Below are 22,296 nucleotides of genomic sequence, written 5' to 3'. Positions count from 1 at the left end.
TCCTTATCATTTTAATATTGCCAACTGAGTGACCTAAATGAAAAAAGGGTATCTGAAATTATTCTTTGCACTTGAGTTTTTGTGATGTTTTCTTTTGAAAATGTTTTCACGTGAAGTTATATTAAAAATTTTATTTCCTTTTTGTGAGAATTGTGTGTTAATATCCTTATCCCATTTTCAATGAGATGTTTATGGTTTTCTCACTGATCTGTAAGAATTCAAAATATTAAGATCTTTGTTTTTTATGTACTTAATTTTTCTGATCCAATTTTTTCTTTCTATTCTATGTATATGTTCTAAAGGTATATTTGAAAGACAATTCCCAAATTTCCTCTGTCCTCTGGGGGCAAAAATTAATTTTAAAACACCATCGGCATGAGACTTCCTGTGGCTAAAAAAAATTTCCTAATAACATTAGCACATACATTTCAGTATTCAACACAGAATTCATTTGAATTCCTAATAATTACTTGATTTTTTAAGAAACTACAACTATCTTCAGAAAATAGGTGCCTTCTTTACATTCTTGTCACACCTTAGGTACCAAACCAACTTGCATTTGTCATTGCTGACTTGTTTTCACCAATCAATTTCTATTCTTTTTTAATTGCATATTTCACTAGGCTTGCCTTTATTTAGCAACTGTTACCTTAAAGCTTATTATTATAGCACCTCAGTCTGTTAAATAACGTCAACATCCTTCTTGTCACCTCAGCACTTCTAATCCCCCTCCTCACAGCCCTCTCACTGAATGAAAAGCAACGTGTTTTCCGTTGGAAGCCTTGAATGAATAATGCATTGGGGAAAATCATCCGTGTTGTGCACGTTCGGGAGACAGAGCACTTTTCTTGTCAGTCACAATGGCTTGGGTAGGACTAAGTGCTGTTCAGTGTGTGCTCAGAGTGTACTGCTGATGGCAGGCTGCAGAGATTGCCTGCTGTGTTAATCCTGACCATCCTTCTCTGTCTTCATGGACAGGAAGATTAAGATTCAGGGTCTCATTTGGTTGCTGCAGTTAGACTCTGTTTCACTTGGCTGTTTCAAGCCTTCTTTCAAGTTACCAACACATCCTCATCAGCATTCCCTCAAGCCCTGTGAAATTCTGACCTGGAATAATGTTCTCCTGGGGCAGCGTGGTATAGAGGAGAGAGAATGGCCTTTTACCCCAGATACCCTTGGGTTTGAGTTCTGCATCAGCCATTCATGAACTTGGTAGTTTGAGCAAGTTACATAACCTTGATGAACCTGAATTCACTTGTTTGGAACATGGAAGTGATTATCGCTACAACATAGATTGTGTGCGTGTGTGTGTGTGTGTGTGTGTGTGTGTGTATTCTGTAAGGAACTATTTTATGGAAGCACACCAGCCCTATGCCTGGAGGATGACAGGCTTCTAGTTAATGTTCATGTCCTTCCAATTAATTTGTCTTAATCACTACCTCCATGGTATCCTTTCCTTTCTTGGCTCTGTTAAACATATAAAAACACTAAATAAGTTTAGCACAGTCTGGCCCAACAATGTTAAATTCTTCCCTATTTTCATGTGATAAAGTCCACTCTCCCCAGCATAATCCCCATGGCTGTGCCCTCCCTACCCACCTGATGTGCCCAGTGAACCATGAAAATATTCTTTACTTTCCCAAATAATTGCATGTTACTTTAGTTTCCAGGCCCAGTGGCTACTGCTCCCTGCCTTGGTTGTCCATTTCGCAGCAGCAAACATCACAGTCCTCCTTTAAGATACAGAGACTTATAATACATGTCTTCTAAATTCTTCCCAGATCTCCATTAGAGTCTTTGGCCCCACCTCCATGCTCCCAAAGACCATGCACATATGTTCACTCTCCTACTTATCTCAGCAAATGACAAATACATGGCCATGTCTCAACTCCTGATTAGATCATGAGCTCTAAGGGGCATCAATATGCCTTAACATCTCCTTGTTTGACTTATAGAAAATGTCTCAAAAAATTTTTGGTATATAAGTGAATGAATGCTTAAATGAATGAATGAATGAAGTACTGAATATTCGACACATGATGTCAGAGACATTAGGAAATAATAAAATAATTATGTTTCAATGATATGCTAACAGGAATACTAGAAAATACCTGCTGCATACTTTAATCAAACACCTATAGAACCAGTTTTAAAACATGTTGATAAATGAAAAGTGCATTATTCTTACTGTTTACATGCACATCTTCCCTCCCTACCCCACCTCTCTGATTGCTTTCTCCAACTCTTTCCCTCTTCTTCTGCCTTTTGAAAAAAGCAGAATTAAGACAGATTACCTGCCGATCCCTCCAGGGGCTGGTAACCTCAGCTTGACATCTGGAACCCAGACTGTTCTACTTGCTGGATCTATAAAATATCCTCACAAATGTTCACTGGTAACTAATCTTGGTTCGGTTAATCCTCTCCATCCTGGCTTAATGGTGATGGCTGGCTGTGTCCTGCCTCTTGTCTTGGAACTTACATTCCTTTTATTCCCTAAGGGGCATGTCTTTTTAAACAAGTGCTCACTAAAACTACTAGGCAACAAGCCACATATTATAAAGGCCTTAAGGGATTTTTCTTCTGCAGCTTCTATGTGATGCCCATTGATTTCTCAGGAAGGGCCTCAGTACTTTTTCTGTCTCCCTTGGGAGAAAATCCAGAGTCCTAGCACAGAATATATGGTCTGACCAACACTTCCATGCTAACATTGAATATATTGATGGACACAAGAGAACCTATGCCCTCAAAACTAATGATGCCAATACTTGCTTAAAGGAAAAATAACATAGGAACCCACTTGAGAACAAGAATGTTTTCTTTTAACTTATTCTTTTAAACAAAAATTTAGGTTAAGACTAAAGAGAAATGCTACTTGAAATGAGCTATTGGTCACATCTTCCACTTATGGGCCGCTATGCATACAACTATGTGTTTGAATGCGGGTATGTCTGTTATCTGTCACTACCCAATTGATGACAGAGAGGCTCAGTATTCTAATGAAAGGGATTAATATGGATTGTTTGATTTTATTCTTAGTTTTACCAATGATGATAGCAACAGTGATAACTACCACTACATATCATGTCACACTTTGCATGCAATATCTTATTTAATCAGCTAAACAACCTGTAAAATAGGAATCATTATCACTATTTGACAGAAGAGAATTGTATGCTAAAGCTGAATGCTAAGCTCTTGAGCAGCTTGCTGATGCCACACAGTGAGAGGAAAAGGAAAGATTCAGTCTGATTCCAAAATTCAACTTGGACCACTGCACAATACTGCCTCCCACCAGTTCAAAGACATTCTACTTCCACAGTTTACTTTTCCCAGATTATTTAAAATATAATGCTCATATAGTGTAACTAATGAATGAGAATAATGACTCATGGACTTGATAGCTCAGGAAAATGACCTTTTTGGTCAAAATGGATTTTACTGAAAAAGCAGAACACTGGCACCCAGTGGAGACCTAGTGGGTCAGGTTGCCCAGAGGCCGGACTCAGTAATCTCTGTTAAAACACCTCCTAGCCAATTCTCATGCAGCCTGCCTAGCACTGCTTTGTTGGCAGGCAGCTGCGAATCATTTCTTAGACTCTAAACATTTGGCCAGAGACCATGTCTGTCACAAAGGGCCTGGCACATAGTAACCACTCAACAAATTGTTGTTGAATTGAATTGTTGAACATCAATCTCTATAGTGATATTCCCCACATAAGAGTAATGATGAGCACAATCTTCCCTCTACTGTTTGGGAGGGGAAATCCACTCAGCCCCACAATACAGCTCTATTTTTAAGGGCTGGAGGAAACAGTCAGGCAGCAGCAGCTGAGTCTCTCTTAGCAGAGTCTGCATTAAGCAGAAAGGCAACATTCAAGGTAGACATTTCCTTCCTAGGACAACTCAGGCATCTATTGTTAAGGTTTATAGTACTTGTATATGTCATTACTGTTACTGGTTTTCTCCTGGGTCCTGGGGAGAATCAAGCTGAATGCCCATAAAATACAATTAGCTCCTAAGAGAAAGATGCTCTGTCAAGATATAGAATTACTATAAATTTTAACCACTTCCTCCAGCCTAAAAGTGCTATCCTAGTGAGAATGACCACTTAGAAGTCATTGGTTCATTTTCTAAGCTGAAAGGGAACCTAACTCCCAGGCATGGTGAAAGTGTGAGAATGGGGTCTCCGAGGCAAAGGGCAGGAAAAATATTAATAGCTAACAAAAGTAACAACCATCTATTTTTCAAATCTATATCAATCATAAACACAGCCTTACCAATCAAGAGCTGATGAAACAATAACAAAAACATGGGCTTACAAAATTTGGTTACGTGCTCATGAATGGAAAATCATCTTCTGAAAGGAATATGTTTCATTTTCGTGGCTTTCTTACCTCTGCAAGGACCCAGCCCAATTTGGCATGTGACAGAATCAGGGAGACTTTACTGCTTTACTGCTCAAGAATCATCTGTCATCTTCATCTCCATCAGATTTTCACAGTAGCTTACTATTTGAACCAGGATATGTCCCTTGGAGTTAATCTTTTAAACTGAAAGCCAAAATCCCTTTATTCATCTCATGTATAGGTCAGTCGATGTCTCTGAACTGCTCATAAACATGGAGAGTGCCATCTTTTGGTCTGCAGGTGAATACAGCACTCACCAGTTTCTGGTTATTATAAACCCAGTTGGGACATGATGCGTGAATAAAACCCAACATTCTAGACAAATAGGGATACCTTTGTAGACAGATGAAGAGGGTGTAAATTGTACAACCATTTGGAAATTGCACAATTTGGCAATATTCGTAACACATATTGTATGGATTTATACTATGTTCATATACATACTTATATAAATATTATAAATAATATAAAAATATTAAAATGCACACATATGCCTGATGCATTTATATTATGCTATTGATGACTTTGCCCTATTCCACAAATTCTGTGCTGACAGTTTCCAGACCTCTCTCCCACCTCCTCATCTCCATAAAGAACTTCCTCCTCAACATCTCTTGCATGAGTAATGGACATTTCAAAACTGAATTCTTGATGCTCCTTGCCAAACCTTCCCCTCCCACAGTCTTCTCCATCTCAGATGAAAACTCCACTCAACCATCTGCACAAGCCAAAAATCTGAACATTACGTTGACTCTTCTCTTTTTGTTACAGCAACAAAGATATTCCATTGTATGTACTTCAAAACAGCACAAGAACCCAGACACACCTGATCACATCTATCACCTCCACTCCCTAAAGCAGTCATCACCTTGGAGGTCAGAAGAAAGGGCTGCCTGGAGCTATGTATTAGGTATCCCCCAGCATATCCATGTATCTGAAAGCCTTGGGAATGGACAAGATCACCTACAGAGGGAGTGAGGAGAGAGAAAAGAGTAAAGCCCAAGTAAAAGCTACAAGGAACTTTAACATTTAGAGTTCAGATACAGAGGGGGAAGGACAAAGAAGAGAAAGCAGAGCCTGAGAAGACTGAGATGGACATCCCAGGCCCTTGTTCTGTTGGAAGTGAGACCATGCTAGATTAGTAGTTGGAGGCAAAGCTGGGCGTGTTATGGGAGGGGGCAGCTGCACAACCTTCCTATAAGCTGTTTCAAAATTTCCTGTCATACAGATAGATGCCTTGGCCTAGGATCACTGTGAGAGAAGACTTGAGCCTCATTCACAGAAAGCAGTTCAGCCCTCTCTTTACCCCAGATTTAGTAGGGCCAGGTCATGTTTCTTTGTTGGGTTTGGTTTTGGTTTTGGTGTTTTACATGCCTGAGTGTGCATGTGTGTGTGTAACAGAAGGAAAAGAAAAAGCCAAGCTCTCAGCAGGCTGGCTCCAGTCTCAGCAGCTGTGGTGAAACCTCAAACCATAGGCTGCACAGTATTTTCAGTCCTGTTCTAGGACAACAGCCCCCTGGGCCATCATCAGTGACCATGTTCCTGCCAAACCAGACTGCCACCCAAGAGGCCACACTAGGAGGAAAGACAATGGAGCTCCTGAGCAAAAATCATTGTGAGTGATCACAGGATGAGGCTGAGCTAGACCTGGAGCTACCAGCCCCTAAGCCTCAGTTCTGTAGTTCACCTGGGGGCTCTAGGACATATTCTAGGAAGGAAAATCTGCACCATCAGTTTTAAAACTCCAGAGAAAAACCCTCCTGAAGGCTCTGATGGATGGAGGGACAGAGAGGGACACAAGGGGCTGTAAACAGCTGTGTGAAGGCAGCCTGGAAGCAGAGAGAGCAAAACAGTGGGTCACCAGCCCCCAGAGCAGAGGGAATGGGGAGCTATAGGATAAAGCCCTCTTTCTACTGCTGTCCCCTGTCCTGGTCCACATCAGAGATTCCTAGAGGGAATAATTTAAGAAAAGAGTCCTAAGGAAAACTGGGTTTCCTCTCATCAAAAAGGCAAAAGACTCTGAGGCCCATTTAGATTTGAAATATTCTTATAAATCCTGGGATCTATCTATCACATTTATTTTATAAATTATCTTAAATAAGCATAAACCATTTTTATTACTTTTTATTAAAAAAGAAAATTAAAAAGAAGTGGCTGTGGATAGACCCAACACCTGCATGAAAGATATGTGTCCATTATTATTAGCAATAAGAGTCTAGAAATATTCTAAAATGTCAATTACTAGGAAGCTGATTGAGTAAATTATGGTATATTCATATAATGGATTACCTTGCAGCCATTTTTTAAAATAAAGCATCTCCTTATATATTAATATACTGATATAAAACTCTTTATTAGTATATATTAAGATATATTGAGAGAAAAATAAAGAAAACTATAGAAGAAAGTAAAATAGTACAGTTATCTGCATAGGAAATTCCAGAAAATGTACATAAGAACCTTTAAACAATAGTTCCCTTTTGGACAAGGTGGGATGGGAGAGAGAATTATTTTTACTGATTTTTCTGTTCTACTATTTTGCATGTATGTTTCCTAGTTTAATTATCATACTACAGCCTACTTAAATATGAGTAAACTATGCCATGCCAGCATGGGTAGTCTGAGTTCTATAGGCCTTTTCAGTTAATAGCCCTATAAAAAAAGTAGGAAAAAAACCACTTAGCTTAAATATGTGAAAAGAAAATTACACGAAAATGAACAGATAGATGAACATCCAGGACACATGTCATTTTCAAATGCAGGCATAGGATGTTTCACAGATATTTTCAGGCAGTTGACATGTTTAATACTCTTTCTAACTAGCTTACTTTTCTCGTGATTAATGCCAACTCCTTATACCGAGTTAAAAGCATAGAATTATCACTCAAGAATTAACAGAAATACTCCTAAAACTTGTGGGCCTATAAAAGGAAGATGTATGAAATTCTCTCCCCTATTGCCAAATTGTTTTTCAGGTCTTGTTTATACAGGTGTTTAATAATTTACCCAGCTGACATCAATTACAATATCTTTTCTCTTCTTCATTGTAATAACACATAGCTGTTTGTTAACATTTTCATAACTCAGGCTTGGCATATGGTAGGTACTTGATTTACTTGATTTTTTGCTTAAGCTGTTAAGAGGTTGGTGGTTGTTTCTCTGGAGCAGCACTAATTCGTGAGAGTTGTAACATCCCTGTGGCTTCGTGGTTTCTGCTCTCCTTCCCACTGAGGTTTCCAGTGAGTTCGTAAGAACCAGTGGTTTATTGAAAGCTCATGACTATCTGCAAGAAATATTCATTGCTAGTGGACTTCTAAAGAGTTCTCTTGTAAATAAGATGCACTTTAACTGCACCCAGGCGAATATATATAGATTGCGTAGCTCCTACTTGTTTTTTTCTTTCAGCGTCTATTTATAAATTAACTTCAGTTGGTTTCTAGTCTATAACCTGAAATTATATTGAGTACAAATTCTGCTTTCTTTCTGTTTTCAATGATGACAATAAAAACCAATGCGTTCTGCCCTGACTGCTGTGGCTTGGTTGGTTGGGCATTATTCTGCAAAGCAAAAGGCTGCGGGTTCCACTCCCGGTCAGGGCCCATGTCTGGGTTGTGGACTTGGTCCCTGGTCAGGGCATGTATGACAGACAACTGATCAATGTTTCTCTCCCTCTCTTTCTCCCTCCCTTCCCCTCTCTAAAAATAAATAAAATATTTTTTAAAGCAAATGCATTCACATTTTATACTCCAAGGTCCTCTAGTCTTACAGAATGACCAGACTGACAGCTATCAGCGCAGAGGGCTATGGGAGGGGAGCACTGGGTGAAGGAAAGTGAAGGGGTTAACCAAAGAACATATTTGCATATCCCATAGGCACAGACAACAGTGTGGTGATGGCCAGACAGAAGGTGGGGCCAGGGCTGGGTAGAGGCGGGCAGAGGGGATGAAAATGCAGACATCTGTGATAGTATAAACGATAAAAATAAAGAAAAGAAAAAAGGGGGGGAAATTGAATTGAATATTCACAGGCCACAAGACTCCCTCTCATTCTCTTCCTCATTCTAACTGGGAGTTATATACCAAAGGATGAGCTCCATAAACAGAAAAACCATGTAGATAATGCATATTTTAAAAACTCTTTCTTGCCAAAACAGGGCCTTTTGATGTTATACCTGTGTTCATAGTCTCTTCCCCTTTTGGAATTCAATATCAGAATCAATATGTTAGGTTTCTGGTCAGAATCATGTTATATACTTAACGTGCTTTGTCCAGAAACCTAACATATAATATTTGATACCAATTTCCACAAAACTAAAACCACTGTCCTTGTGAAAGGCAACTAAAAACTAATACATGGATTTTAACAAGAGTTCTGGTTCAGACTCAGACTGTGAAAAGTAAAGCAATGCACTGAGAGCAAAAACAGCTTAACTGTTAGAACACACCTTGGAAAATATGAGACTACTTTTTTCCTCTTTTTTTAAAAGTGATTATTTTTAAGAATGGGTAAGATTTATGCATTGTCTTGTAATTGCAGTGGGAGTGAATGAGAAACAAGGTGGAGTGTGCAATGAGCGTGGGTCAAATAAACAGCCTCTCTTCTTACAACTAGGTCCTTTGCTGGCAGTCTCAGCAAAGAGGCCAAATATCGAAATTTCTTTGCATAAATCTCTCTCATCACAAGAAGTAGCCGGCGAAACAGGCACAAGGTGCTGCCCTAACAGCATCAGAAGGCCTGCATGGTCAGTGACCCCTGTGGATTCCCTGTGTGAATGTCTCTAGGGTCCTCAGTCTGCTGGGTTTTCATGAGTACCCAAATTAAAAAGCAAAACAAGTTTAAAAGCAAAGTAGAAAAATAAAAGTAACATGAAATACAAATCAAAACAAAATTTGCTAGAGGAAAATGACTATACGGGCCACACTATAAGATTTGCTTATTTTTAAAATCACTTTCTTATAGCATTAAAAAATGCCCAGATTTTATGTTTATAGCTTCATAATCCCTTATCTAAAAATAACTTGCTCAGTTGAACTCTGGAATTCAGATTTTGTTTTCAGATTTTACAAAGGTAATACAGTGCCTACACAAATATATTATACGATGACCCTCAGTGGGATCTAAAGCAGCAATCCCTCATCAAACACATTAAGATTTTTACAATAAAGGCATAGATATTCACATTAAGTGAGATCAACAGATTCCAAGTAGAACCATATAAGTTCAGGCTAGGTTTTACCACTAAAGAAATATGCTGTTATTTAAAGAAAGGTGGGGTGGGTTTTTTTTTTGATATTTGGAGTTTCTTTGTTCTGTGGCCAATAATGGTGGGTAAAAGGTAATGGAATTTTATTAAAGAGACACTAAACAGCATGCAAGATTATATAAGAGCTTTTTTCAATTCACTAACACAATTAATTACCCAGTCTTCTTATAACTTTGCATAACACAGTTGTAACAAGTAACACTTCAGGAAGAATTCAATGAATCAGAGGCACTGGCACCAAAAATTTAAGCACACTGCTCAAGCAGGACTCTCTTTTCTAGAAGCTGGGAAAACAGATGGGATTGGAAAGCCACATTGGCTGATTTGAACTAGGTACTGCTTCTGTGAAAACATTAAGCCCATGCTTCTTGTTGAATTTGTGAGCTTTAATTGGTGTAACTGACCTTCGAGAACTTGAAGGTTAAAGTGTGGTCAAGACATAAAGGGTTATGTCACATTAGTGATGGTTATTTTAGTGGCTGCCCTCTGACATTTTTAGAAACTATTAGAGGTTGAGAGTGGTGACAATCTTAATGAACAATGTTGGGTTCATTGTTTCTGGTGACCTCATTGATTAAATGGAATCAGCTACATGACAGTAACTCATTATTATTTGGCCAAAAATTTTTAAAAGAGACAGTGGCTGAAGAAACTTAGAACATAATAAAAGTTATATTACACTGCTTGAGGATAGGAGAAAGAAGACCTTATATGTCCAAACACTTGTAAATTAAACCCATTTTTCTTTTTGATGGTTTGAACGTTTTCATTTGTCTCTCTGATAATGAAGCAAAAATACCGGACCGCAGTGGAAAGCCCTGTTCAGAACAAGGGTACTTTTAAGACCCAGCAGAACTGGTAAACTTCCCAGGTAAATATGCTTGGGAAGTCCCCACATACACACATGACAGAGATCAGTGAACCTTGCTAATGAAACCCACCCTCTCCCCCACAACTTAGGGACCTTACATAGATGCACCTGACATGCAAAGCTATTGTTCCTAGACCTTCTTTTAGACTTTCTTGACAAATAACCATCACTTCCTGATATTCGACCCTTTGCTTTGTTTCTGTATGAGTGTCCAACTCCTGTCTTTCCCACCCTCCCCACCTACATTAGTTTGATCTGGTAATAGGGTATTTACCAGTGATATCTTCAAACATTTCTGCTTAAGCCAAAGTTTGATTCCCTTCTTGTCATCAAAGTCTCCACCATTCTTCCCAAATATTTGCATTAATTCTCATATTAAAGCAAAATAAACTAGACCCCCAGTAGGTTTAATTACCATCTGGGTTCACCTCGAAAAGAGACAGTTGGGAGAATAGCACAAAGAACTCTTAAATAGAGAACAGAATCTCTTGGTACAAAACAAAGCTTTCCCACTTACCAGTGGTCTAATCTTTGGCAAGCCACGTCACTTCTCCAGAAATGAAACTCCTCCCTGCTGAGATGGATTAAACAACCTCCACGTCTTCTTTCAGTTTGAAAAAGTTAGACTTTGATTCTTCTGTTTTCAACAGACCTGCCATTCTAGCTTCATCGGCCTCTCTCACTGTAAAATAACAAAGCAGATCTTCCTGAATCAATACGTTTCCTCTCCTATGAAGTTATTATCTACTTGCTCTTCCATACTAGCTGCTGGCCCTTCCTTCCTTGGCCTCTCCCCCAGACTAATTAAGTGAAGACTATTTATACATACATCCAACATGAAGTGATAGTAGACATGAGATTGTATGTTTTTTCTAAGCCAGAAGCTTGTTTCTGGCTTACACATGAGAATTGGTCAAAGAGTCATTTACTTGGCAAAACTATAACTCAATAGGAAGCTGTATTCATTTAAATGTTTTCTAAAAAAACATTTCTTGGCCCTTAATAGCATAATTTTGTTTCTCGTATTAAATCTACAAGAAAAAATACTGGCATGTGGTGGCTTTACCTTTAAAAAAAAGAATAAGAGACAAAAATTGTAAATTATTTTGTTTTCTGATATTCTCATTATAAAACTCTGCAGCTACTGACAGTTTAATATTTGATGTCTGTGATTTGTTTTTCTTTTTTTTTTTCTCTGCCTACCCTACCACCTACACTGGACTTGAAAGGAAAATAGATAAATCAATTAAAAACAAAAACATTGGTATTTTAGCAATATTTATTAATATAAATTTATGTCAAACATGAAATTTAAGCAAAACGGATAAATGTCATTTATGTAAATGAGTCCCAATGGCACTATCATCTACCTGTTATAAAATGTGTCATCCACATTATAAAATATGTTCTTTACATTCATTAAGCACTGTTAAGGCAGTAGTACAAAAATAATGACTCCCCTCAGGGAGCTTACAGTCCAGTAGAAGAGACGGTGAAGTAAATTAAAGATTGTAAAAAGAAATTTTAGCTCTGGCTGGTGTAGATTGGTAGTGGATTGAGCGCAGGCTGCAAACCAAATGGTCACCAGTTTGATTCCCAGTCAGGGCACATGCCTGGGCTGTGGGCCAGGTCCCCAGTGGGGAACAAGTGAGAGGCACCCACACATTGATGTTTCTCTCCCTCTCTTTCTCTCTCCCTTACCACCTTTCTAAAAATAAATAAATATATTTTTTTTTAAATAAAGAACTTTCGGTGGTATGATCAATACATGCACTTAGTATAATAACCTAGAGCCCAACCTAGAGAGCATAAGGACTAGGGGCCTTACTGAATGAAGAGAAGCTGGTGATTAGGTGAAAAAGTCACAGAAGGGCAATCCTAGTAGAAGAGGCTAGATGGCCAAAGGTGTAGAGGTAAGAATGGGAGGGTGCAAGTAGTTTTGTGTTGCTGGGGCATAAAGTGTGAGCCTGGCGGGGGAAAATGAGGCAACAAAGGACATAGGAATCAGAAGACGTTATAAGCCATGATAAGGAGGTTGAGAGTAAGCTGAGTAACTAGTGGTATTTAAGGGGGCTCCATGAAGCCCTAGCAAGGATGTAAAATTGCAGGTCTGTGGAAATGCTTTGTGGGGCCAAACACGATGTTGAGAATTGATTTGAATGCATTTCTCCAATTTGCCACAGTCTCCAATGTTCTCATGGTCTTGTCTCTCGTCTCTCCTCTTCCTGTCCTTCACTCCCCATATGCCCCCTGGTTACTGACTATTTTACTAACACTTAAGCCATCTATGTTGTACTGTCTACTTGTGTCCTACAGGTGTCTCATAGTTTTTCCCAAATCTTGTTGCTTAACTGCTCCCCACCCTGCAATAAATAAATAAATAAATAAAATTTTCAGAAAACAAAAAGAAAAACAAACAAATATTTTTTAACATATCACAACTAAACATTTATTATTCTGTTTAAGAAGGGAAGCAACTGCTATGGGATTTCAGAAGCTATATCTTTTTAAAAGAAATATATGTAATGGTAGGGAAGTGGGGAGGGGTGGGTGGGTGGGCTGGAATGGGAGTAAAAGGGAGAAAACTGTACTTGAACAATGATTAAAATAAAAAAAATATTATATGTGGCCATAGAGCCTAAAGAGTATTTTAAAATATATAATCTCCCCAAAATAAAATATTCAATGGGTAATAAGGCAGATAAATTTTAGTATAAGTAAAATGTTCTAGATTTTAAAATTAGTCATTATTGGATTTTTCAAAGCATTGTATGTATAAATTTGCAAATTTGCTGTACAGAGCAGTATAATCTTTACTCTTGAGTGAGGCATTCAATAATATATTAGTACTCTTTCACATATATATACTTACAGTATTTACTTTTATATCCATAAAGTATTTGTTGACAAACAAGAATGTTCCCACTCAAAAAAATTAGGGAAAGAGAGATTCCATCTGATACATGTCATTAAAACAGAACTAACTGAACATGAAGTGATGAGGTGAAGAGAAGCCTTAAGGCAAAAGAAAGAAAAATAATCACAGTCAACTACATTTTAACTGAAAGAAATCCAGATGTCACTTTTAATATCTGAATAATTAGTCTGAAATCAGCTGGCACAGCCCTTACCAATTAAGAATCCAGGACAAAAGGAAAATTTATAATTTGGCAATTGCTTGAGCATGTTGAAATAAGGAAGTTGTGCTTAGGGAAAAATTACTCACAGGATTTAGTATTTAGAATTTTAACCTTTAGAAAGTTCACTAATCTCTCCAATACTCCATTTTTCAGGCAATGAAATGGGATATTTGCCAACTACCCCATGTGAGGTTTGTAATAGGAATATAAGTAAATCTTATAGAGAAATACACACACACACACACACACACACACACACACACACACTGGGGGACTATCCAGAAAGTATCCAGCCATATATTATGAAAAATAGACATTTATTGAAGAAGAAACAAGATACAAGAAACACTATACACAGGACCATGACACCTTAGTCCCCTTCAAAGTAGGGACCTTGGGACTTCACACAGTTCTCCCACAATTCATTTCCAGTTATGACCTCCTTGAGGAAATCTGGTTCACAAGTAGTGGTTTGAATCAAGTCATTACCAACTGCAGCCCAATGTTCCTTCTGCCTGGTAGCAGAAGTCACAGAACAAATTTTGCCATGACACATTTCATGCCAAGATCCTGCGTGAAAATCTTGAACACAGTAGGTTTTGGAGTCTCCAGATCAGCTTCTGGTTCTTACACTGTCAATCACTGATCTTTGTTGATTACAGCCCATATCTGTTCAACATTCTCAGGTCTTCTCCTTGTCATAGGCCTTCCAGAACATGGATCACTTTCAACAGATTCTCATTACATCAGTGTCACACAAACCATTTTCATATTAACAATGGCCTGATGATTTCTGGACAGACCTCACATTTTCTTTTTTATGGAGCTACTTATTCCTGTTCTTTTTCTTTTTTCCTGTGGTTATATTTTTCTTTTCTTATTGATTTAAATTATATAAATGTTAAACTTAAACACAATAAAATGTACTTTATTTTTATAATATATTTTATTGATTATGGTATTACAGTTCTTCCATTTTTTCCTCCCCTTTGTTCCCCTCCACCCTGCACTTCCTCCCACAAGGACTCCTCCCCACATTAGTTCAAGTCTGTGGGTCATATATATAAGTTCTTTGGTTTTGTTTCTCCATTTCCTGTATTATTAACTCCCCTGTCTATTTTGTACCCACCATTTCTGCTTCTGATGCCCTGTACCTTTTCCCACATTCTCCCCCCACCCCTTCCCTCTGATAACCCTTCATGGGATCTCCATTCCTGTGGTTCTGTTCCTATTCTAGTTGTTCACTTAATTTGTCTTTGTGTGGGTTTTTTTTTTTTTTTGGTTCAGTTGTTGATAGTTGTGAATTTGTTGTCATTTTATTGTTCATAGTTTTGATCATCTTCTTTCTTTTAGATAAGTCCTTTAACATTCATATAATAAGGGCTTGGTGATGATGAACTCCTCTAACTTGATCTTATCTGAGAAGTACTTTATCTACCCTCCCATTCTAAAGGATAGTTTTGTTGGATAGAGTAATCTTGGATATAGGTCCTTGTCTTTCATGACTTGGAATACTTCTTTCCAGCCCCTTCTTGTCTGTAAGGTTTCTTTTGAGAAATCAGCTGATAGTTGTATGGGAACTCCTTCGTAGGAAACTGTCTCCTTTTCTCATGCTGTTCCTTATCTTTGATCTAGGGTAATTTAATTATGATGTGTCTTCGTGTTTAATTATGATGTATTTTGTGCATTCTTCTTTGGGTCCCATTTCTTTGGGATTCTCTGAGCTTCCTGGACTTTCTGGAAGTCTATTTCCTTTGCCAGATTGTGGAAATTTTCCTTTATTATTTTTTCAAATAAGTTTTCAACTTCCTGTTCTTCCTCTTCCTCATCCCTATGATTCAGATGTTGGAGTGTTTAGAGTTGTCCTGGAGGTTCCTAAGTCTCTCCTCAGTTATTTGAATTCTTGTTTCTTCATTTTGTTCTGGTTGAATGTTTATTTCTTCCTTCTGCTCCAAAGCATTGATTTGAGTCCTTGTTTCCTTCCCTTCACTGTTGATTCCCTGTATATTTTTCTTTATTTCACTTTGCATAGCTTCACTTCTTCTATTTTGCAACTATACTTAATCATTCCAGTGAGCATCCTGATTACCAGTATTTTGAACTCTGCATCTGATAAGTTGGCTGTCTCCTCATCACTTAGTTCTTTTTCTGGAGTTTTGATCTGTTATTTCATTCAAGCCATATTTCTTTGTTTCAACATACCTGTTATGTTGTAAGGGGTGGAGCCTTAGGCATTCACCAGGGTAGGCCAACATACTTCACTGCATTGTGGTGCAGTATATGGGGGAGGGTCAGAGAGGGAACAATGCCACTTGCTCGGTTCTTGCTCCACTTTCACTCTCTTTCCCTACTACCCACAAGTGAATTTGGCCCTTCTGTTGCTGATTCCCAGGTGGGTGGACTTGGGTGTGTTCTAGGGCCCCATAGGTTTCTCCAGTGAATTCTCCTACAAGGCTGGGAGTTTCTCCCATTGCCACAACCCCTACAGGTTTTTTCAGCCAGAGGTTTTAAGGCTTTATTACCTGTGCTGGAACCCTGGGTTGCTCAGTCTGTCTCACTCCCCAGTTGTTCCTCCTAGTTTATCCGAATGTGAATATAGGACCACTCAGTCCTCTAGCCACTGCTTCCTTGGCCTTGAGAGTCCTCTCCACTCTGGCTCCCCATCTCTGCCCCTCCTATCAGTCTGGAGGAATGTTTCTTTTTTAATTCCTTGGTTGTCAGACTTCCATACAGTTTGATTTTCTGGCAGTTCTGATTGTTTTTTTTGCTTTTAAATTTATCCTTCTTTTGGTTGTGTGCATAAACAAAGCACATCTACCTACATCTCCATCTTGGCTGGAAGTAATTAAAATGAAATTCTTAACACCTGAGTTTTCCTAGCATTTCCTTCCCCCTGTTAGTTTTTAATTATCTTATTTCAATAGGGTTAGTTTACAAACTAAAACAACATAAGATACAAAAGCTACACAATTTCAGAAAAATGGCAGGCTTCTGCCTCAGAGGTTGTCCCTTCTAGAATACCCAAAGAAGAATAACTCTTTCACCTTCTGCCAGGTCACCTGACCCTAGGCTATGCCCAGAGTTTCTTCCCACCCAAAATACTGTCCATTGGGAAATACAGGCAGCCGTAGCACAATCATACAGGCATCCTGGGGGAAGAAGAAAGCCCAAGAGCCGGAGAGAGTCCAAGCCCCTCTGAGAGCCCTTCTTTTATTCCAAATCTTTTCCCCCCCACAGTTCCATGTGCTCTGGAGGCAGCAGCTTCTCTGCCAATCCCATCCTAAGCTGTTTACCACTGCCTTGGGCAACCCCTCCTACAGCCCCTCCCTAATCCTTCTCAGTGATCTGATCAGATCTCTCTGTATCAGTTTGAGGAAAATGTATATGGATTCGCAACTATAATAACAGATATCCCACTCCCATTTAGCAAATTTAATGTAGATTCCTACTCCAAGTTGCCTTTTATCCCAAATGTTTGCTGTTTAAAATGAAAACTTCTGTTAACATTAAAAAGTAAATTTCTATTGCCTAATTTCTGTCTCTAAGCTCATGCTACCTTTACATTTGACATCACTCAGATTTGCACTAATAGTTCTCTGCTCGTATTATAGGTGTTACTCTATCTCCAATGATGTCATGTGACCCTTAAAGGAAGAAACGTGTTATGTATTTTATCTTCCCATTGTGCCTTGTGAACTGCTGGATAAAGAGATCTTGGCATCATTAATTAGTCTGCACTTGAACTAAATACATGTTCACATGACTGGAATCTAGAAAGCCATCGTCTCAACAAGAGTTTTTAAAAGTTTATCAGTGACAGGATGAAAATATGGCATAAGCCCAGAAAATTAGTCACCTTCATCTTCAGATCCAAAGAGATCTAATACCGGAGTTTCCAGTCCTAGAAGGTAAACTGCAAGCAAGTGCTAGTGGCATTTCTAAGCAGCATGTGGGATAAACCTTTGTACAAATTACCATCAATAGGCACAACAGGGAAGCAGAAGCAAGAAGATTCATTTCCCTCTATTTGAGTAGTTCAGATGAGTTTCCCTGCACAGAGGAATATATGTGGTTCTCGAGCAAAAATGAAAAAGTCTGAACACCATCATCTTCATCACAGTTCAAATGAGATATTAGACCTTGTACTGCTTTCTGTACGTAAGTGTACATGTTTATATGGATACATACACACGTGTGTGTACATGTGTGTACCCCAACACAGACAAACAACTCAATTTATATTCTGCAAACTCTGGGCTACAAGCTAGCTATTCTTGGAGATTTTACCTGAAAGCATATAAAAATCTCCCTGCCAAGGCTAAATTTTGCCTCCATTTTGACAGTTTTCCTGGCATTGCTACCTTAATATGCAATCTGGATGGATTTTCCAGGTATCTGGACCTGTGTGTACATGAGGATTTAACTCTCTAGGGACCAGACTCCTTGTCTGTATAGCTGAGCTCTTATTATTCTTCCTGTTCCATTCTGTTCCTCAGATCATGTGGAGATCCTGGTCCAGGGACTTGTGTCCAGAATGTGGTCATGAGCTCTCAGAGTGGGATTAAGAGCTAGGGCCCCATAATCACTGGCTGGGCTCAGACTTCTGAAGAGCAGAGGGACTTTGGACAAAGTGCTTTATTTATCTCTGAGCTTCAGATTCCTAATCTACAAAATGGGAGCTTATAAGTGAGGATTAAATGAGAGAATCCATTTACTGTGTTTAGAACAATGCCCATAACTGTAAACATTGCTATTGCCCTCCTTCAGTGTACAGATCAGCATCAGGACAAGAGTGACCTGGCAATGTCATTCTGATTCCCACCAGGAAACTGGTCCATCAGCTAGGTGGGAGGTGGGTGGCACCTGGGACCAATCTTGAGTTGACAAAGCCTAAAACTGCACCATCACAGTTATAACTAACCACAGAAAATTCATAAAGTGAGTTATCTTTTTAACCAAGATGGGTTAGTAGGGTAAGAGACTTCTGTAAGAAACTCTCATTAATGTAGACTAGAAAAGAGAGGAGAAATGCTGGCAGCTTGTTGGGAATACAAGGTAAATTCATTTTCAGAAAGTGGGATAAGGACTGAGAATATCTAAAGAGAGTTGCTACCATGTCACCAGGAAACTACTGAAGGAACTTATGATGGGTAAAGTCCATAGGGGAGTAGTGCTTAAGCCCTCTAGAACAGGGGTTTGCAAACTTGTTCTGGAAAATATCAGAAATATTTTCAATTTTGTGGGCCACCAAATCTATGTTCTAACTCTTTACGTGCTATTGTGATGTGAAATCATCCACAGACAGTATTCAAGTACATGGGCATGGTTATGTTCCAAAAAAAATATTTATTTACAAAATCACAAAATTTGACTGGTGATAATTTGCTGACTCCTCCTCTAAAACTACAATAGAGGTAATTGTAATAGTAATTATTATTAATAATAATTAAATCTTTATCTGCACAAAGCACTCTGCTAAACTCTTCCTATTTGTAATTTGTTTTTTATAACACTATGATGAATATATAATCATTATCTATATTTTTCAGATGGAAAAGAGGCCCAGGGAGTTTACCTGCCTCATGGTCACACAGATCGTTAGTGCCAACCAGAATTTATGCCTAGGAATTTGGCCCCAGAGACTGAATACTTTTTTTAAAATCCTCACTTGAGGACATTTTTTCATTGCTTTTAAAGAGATAGAAAGGAAGAGAAAGAAACATCAATGTGAGAGAGAGGCATCAATCAGTTGCCTTCTGTATGCACCCGGACCAAGGATCATAGGCGCCCTGACAGAGAATCAACCATGTAACTTAGGTATGTGCACTGATCAGAATCAAACTCTACAACCCATAGGTTATGAGACAATGCTCTAACCAATTGGGCCACAACAGCCAGGGCCAGAGACTGAACTCTGTGTCACTGCACCATGCTACCTCTTGGTAAGTGTAGGGTAGGGTTGGGGGAGAGGCTATTTTAATTATTGGAATGACCAAAAAGTCCGTTTGTTTTTTTCCATAAAATAAAAAACACATTTTTCATTTTCACTAATAACGTTATTGATTTGGATATCTTGAGAAAGTCAACTATATCTCACTATTGGCTTCTAGTGGGTAGAGGCCAGGGGTGCTGCTAAACATCTTCCAACATGTAAGACAGCCCCATGGCAAAGAATCATTTGCCCACAATGTCAACAGTACCAGGAAACTTCATAAACCATGTTTGACAAATTCGATCAGTCACAGCAACTTCTCCATATACTGCACAAACCTTTTTTTGGTTTCAGTTGTACTTTTATCTTTTTTGAAATAATAAAGCATAATATGCCAAAAATGTTACATATTGTATTCCATCTTCAGTATTAAAATGGCTGCACCCAAATTCACCAGTTTTTATGTTTTTTTAAATGCATGCCAATATGACAGCTGTCATAACACAATCTAACAAAATTGTTTCGAATGAAGTTTAAAGACAACTAAGTGCTACTAGAGCCATCGCATGGAAAAAATGAAATGAACTTTTTGACAAACCCAATACCTATTCATCCCTGTCTTATCCTAAATGGTCATCACTCCAAAGTGGCCAGGTTTCACTGGATCCTGACTTAATCTTTTATAATATGTCCACATGGCTCCTATTTGCTTTAGTTGCTATGTGTATACTCAAAGAGACAACTCCTTAAATAGTCCTTCATTCCCCGCTGCATCTGGCCCTGGCCTAACAAGCGAGTTTTGTACTACACTCTCCCTTTCTCCCTGCATTCCAGCTCACCCAGCTTCCCTCTTTTCATGGAAGATTCCATTCTGCTTATTGCCTCAGGTATTTGCACAGGATGTTTCCTCTGCTTAGATTATTCTTCCCCGCCTCTCTCTTGGTTGAGTTATCTCTAATCCAATCTAAGGTTGAACATCTTATCTTCACAGAAGCCTCCTTTGACACTGTGTTCTTAGAGCATGTGACTTTCATTTATCGGACACTATATAGTTTATAATGTTATATTCACATATGTGGTCAGTTGACAAATATTTTCTTCCTACACTAAAATAGTTTCTCAGCTACAGCTCTATGGGCATTTCAAGCTGGATAATTCTGTGTGCGCACAGGCACATGCACAGCCCTGTACATCCTATGCTGTTTACAGCATTCCTGGCCTCTACCCACAAGATTACACTAACCTCTCCCCTTAGTCATGATAATTTAAAAAATATCACCAAACATGCTAAGTGTCTTCCAAGGGAGTAAGATCTCCCCTGCCCTGAATGAAATGTCCATGAGTGGATGAACTCTTCTGGTTATCTCCACTCACCATCCACCCATGCCCCTGTCCAACCTTCGACATTCTCTCTGCCCCAAAGACTGACCCATGAGGACTACACCAGCAAGTGCCTTTGCCTTCTCATTCCCAGTTGGGTATGACCAATGCAAAGCATTCTCAGGGGACTGAAGGGCAGGAAGGGAGTGAGATGGAGATTTTATCCTGTTTATACTAGGTCATCATGGTTTGGCTGCACACTCACCATTGTCACCATCAAACAGACCTCTCATTGCAGCCATCCCCTCCCCTGGAGGTGCAAATGGTTTCCCATTGTTACCAGCCTCAGGAGCCCAGCACAGTCCTTTGTTCATTTCTTTAAACACTGCCCAAATTATGTAAATAATCCATTTAGTAAGCTCTCAAATGTTGCAGAGACTCTGAGTGCTACAAAGGCTATGCATATATTTCTCACCATTAGACATGCAGTGCCAATTGCAACAAGTTCCCCATAAAAAATGTCCATATGAATAAATGAAGTGGCTTCTGTTTTTCCTCTTTTGTTTGACCTTCTGTCTTTATCGACCTCAATATTCACTGGACCCAAACTCAAGAGTCTTTACCTGGTTTATTACATGGGTTCCAAATCAACGGAGGGCTTCTAAGACATTCACATTACCTATACTCTTTTTGTTTGGAATCTTTTCTGCTGGTAGGCGAAATCCTTTGTTGAATTCTGCTACTCATTTAGCCTAATACCAACCATGTTAAAATGCCTTGAGAGTAAGTTTTGTCTTGAACTAAAGACATCTAATTGCCATATCTATAAATTAATTAATAATAAAAACCTATTTTCACATATGACTATATTTTTTCCAGAAATTATGAAGACAAAGCCATTCATAACTCTCGTTCCATTTCCAAGTACAACTGGTTCAACAGATATTGTGACAATATTATCTGATCTGAAATATCTCCAACCCAAGCAACAGTTCACACATATTCCACAAACCCAGCTGTCCATCTCTGGAATAAATAACATTTGTTTTTGACAAAAAGCAAATACAGACAAGAAGCTAAGTAATTAAGAATTCGTTATAAGGATTTAGATCTCTCCAAGACAAACTCTCAATTCTCAAGGCTTTTTTTGTATCCTCTCTACTCACAAATTCTCACCAGCACCTTCCATTCTCCTTTGCTTGGAAAATCAACAAGACAAACTCATAATGTTTTATTAAAGAGGATATAGAGCTATTTTCTATGTTAAAATGGGAGGTCGTTTTATTCTCTTCAGTTTTATTAGCTGAAAAATAACTGCTAAGTATATCAATACATTTAAAACAAGCTTTACATATGCTACATAG

The sequence above is a fragment of the Phyllostomus discolor genome, chromosome 3 (genome assembly GCF_004126475.2).
Source record: "Phyllostomus discolor isolate MPI-MPIP mPhyDis1 chromosome 3, mPhyDis1.pri.v3, whole genome shotgun sequence".
Taxonomy (NCBI): Eukaryota; Metazoa; Chordata; class Mammalia; order Chiroptera; family Phyllostomidae; genus Phyllostomus; species Phyllostomus discolor.
This window is presented reverse-complemented; position numbering follows the sequence as displayed.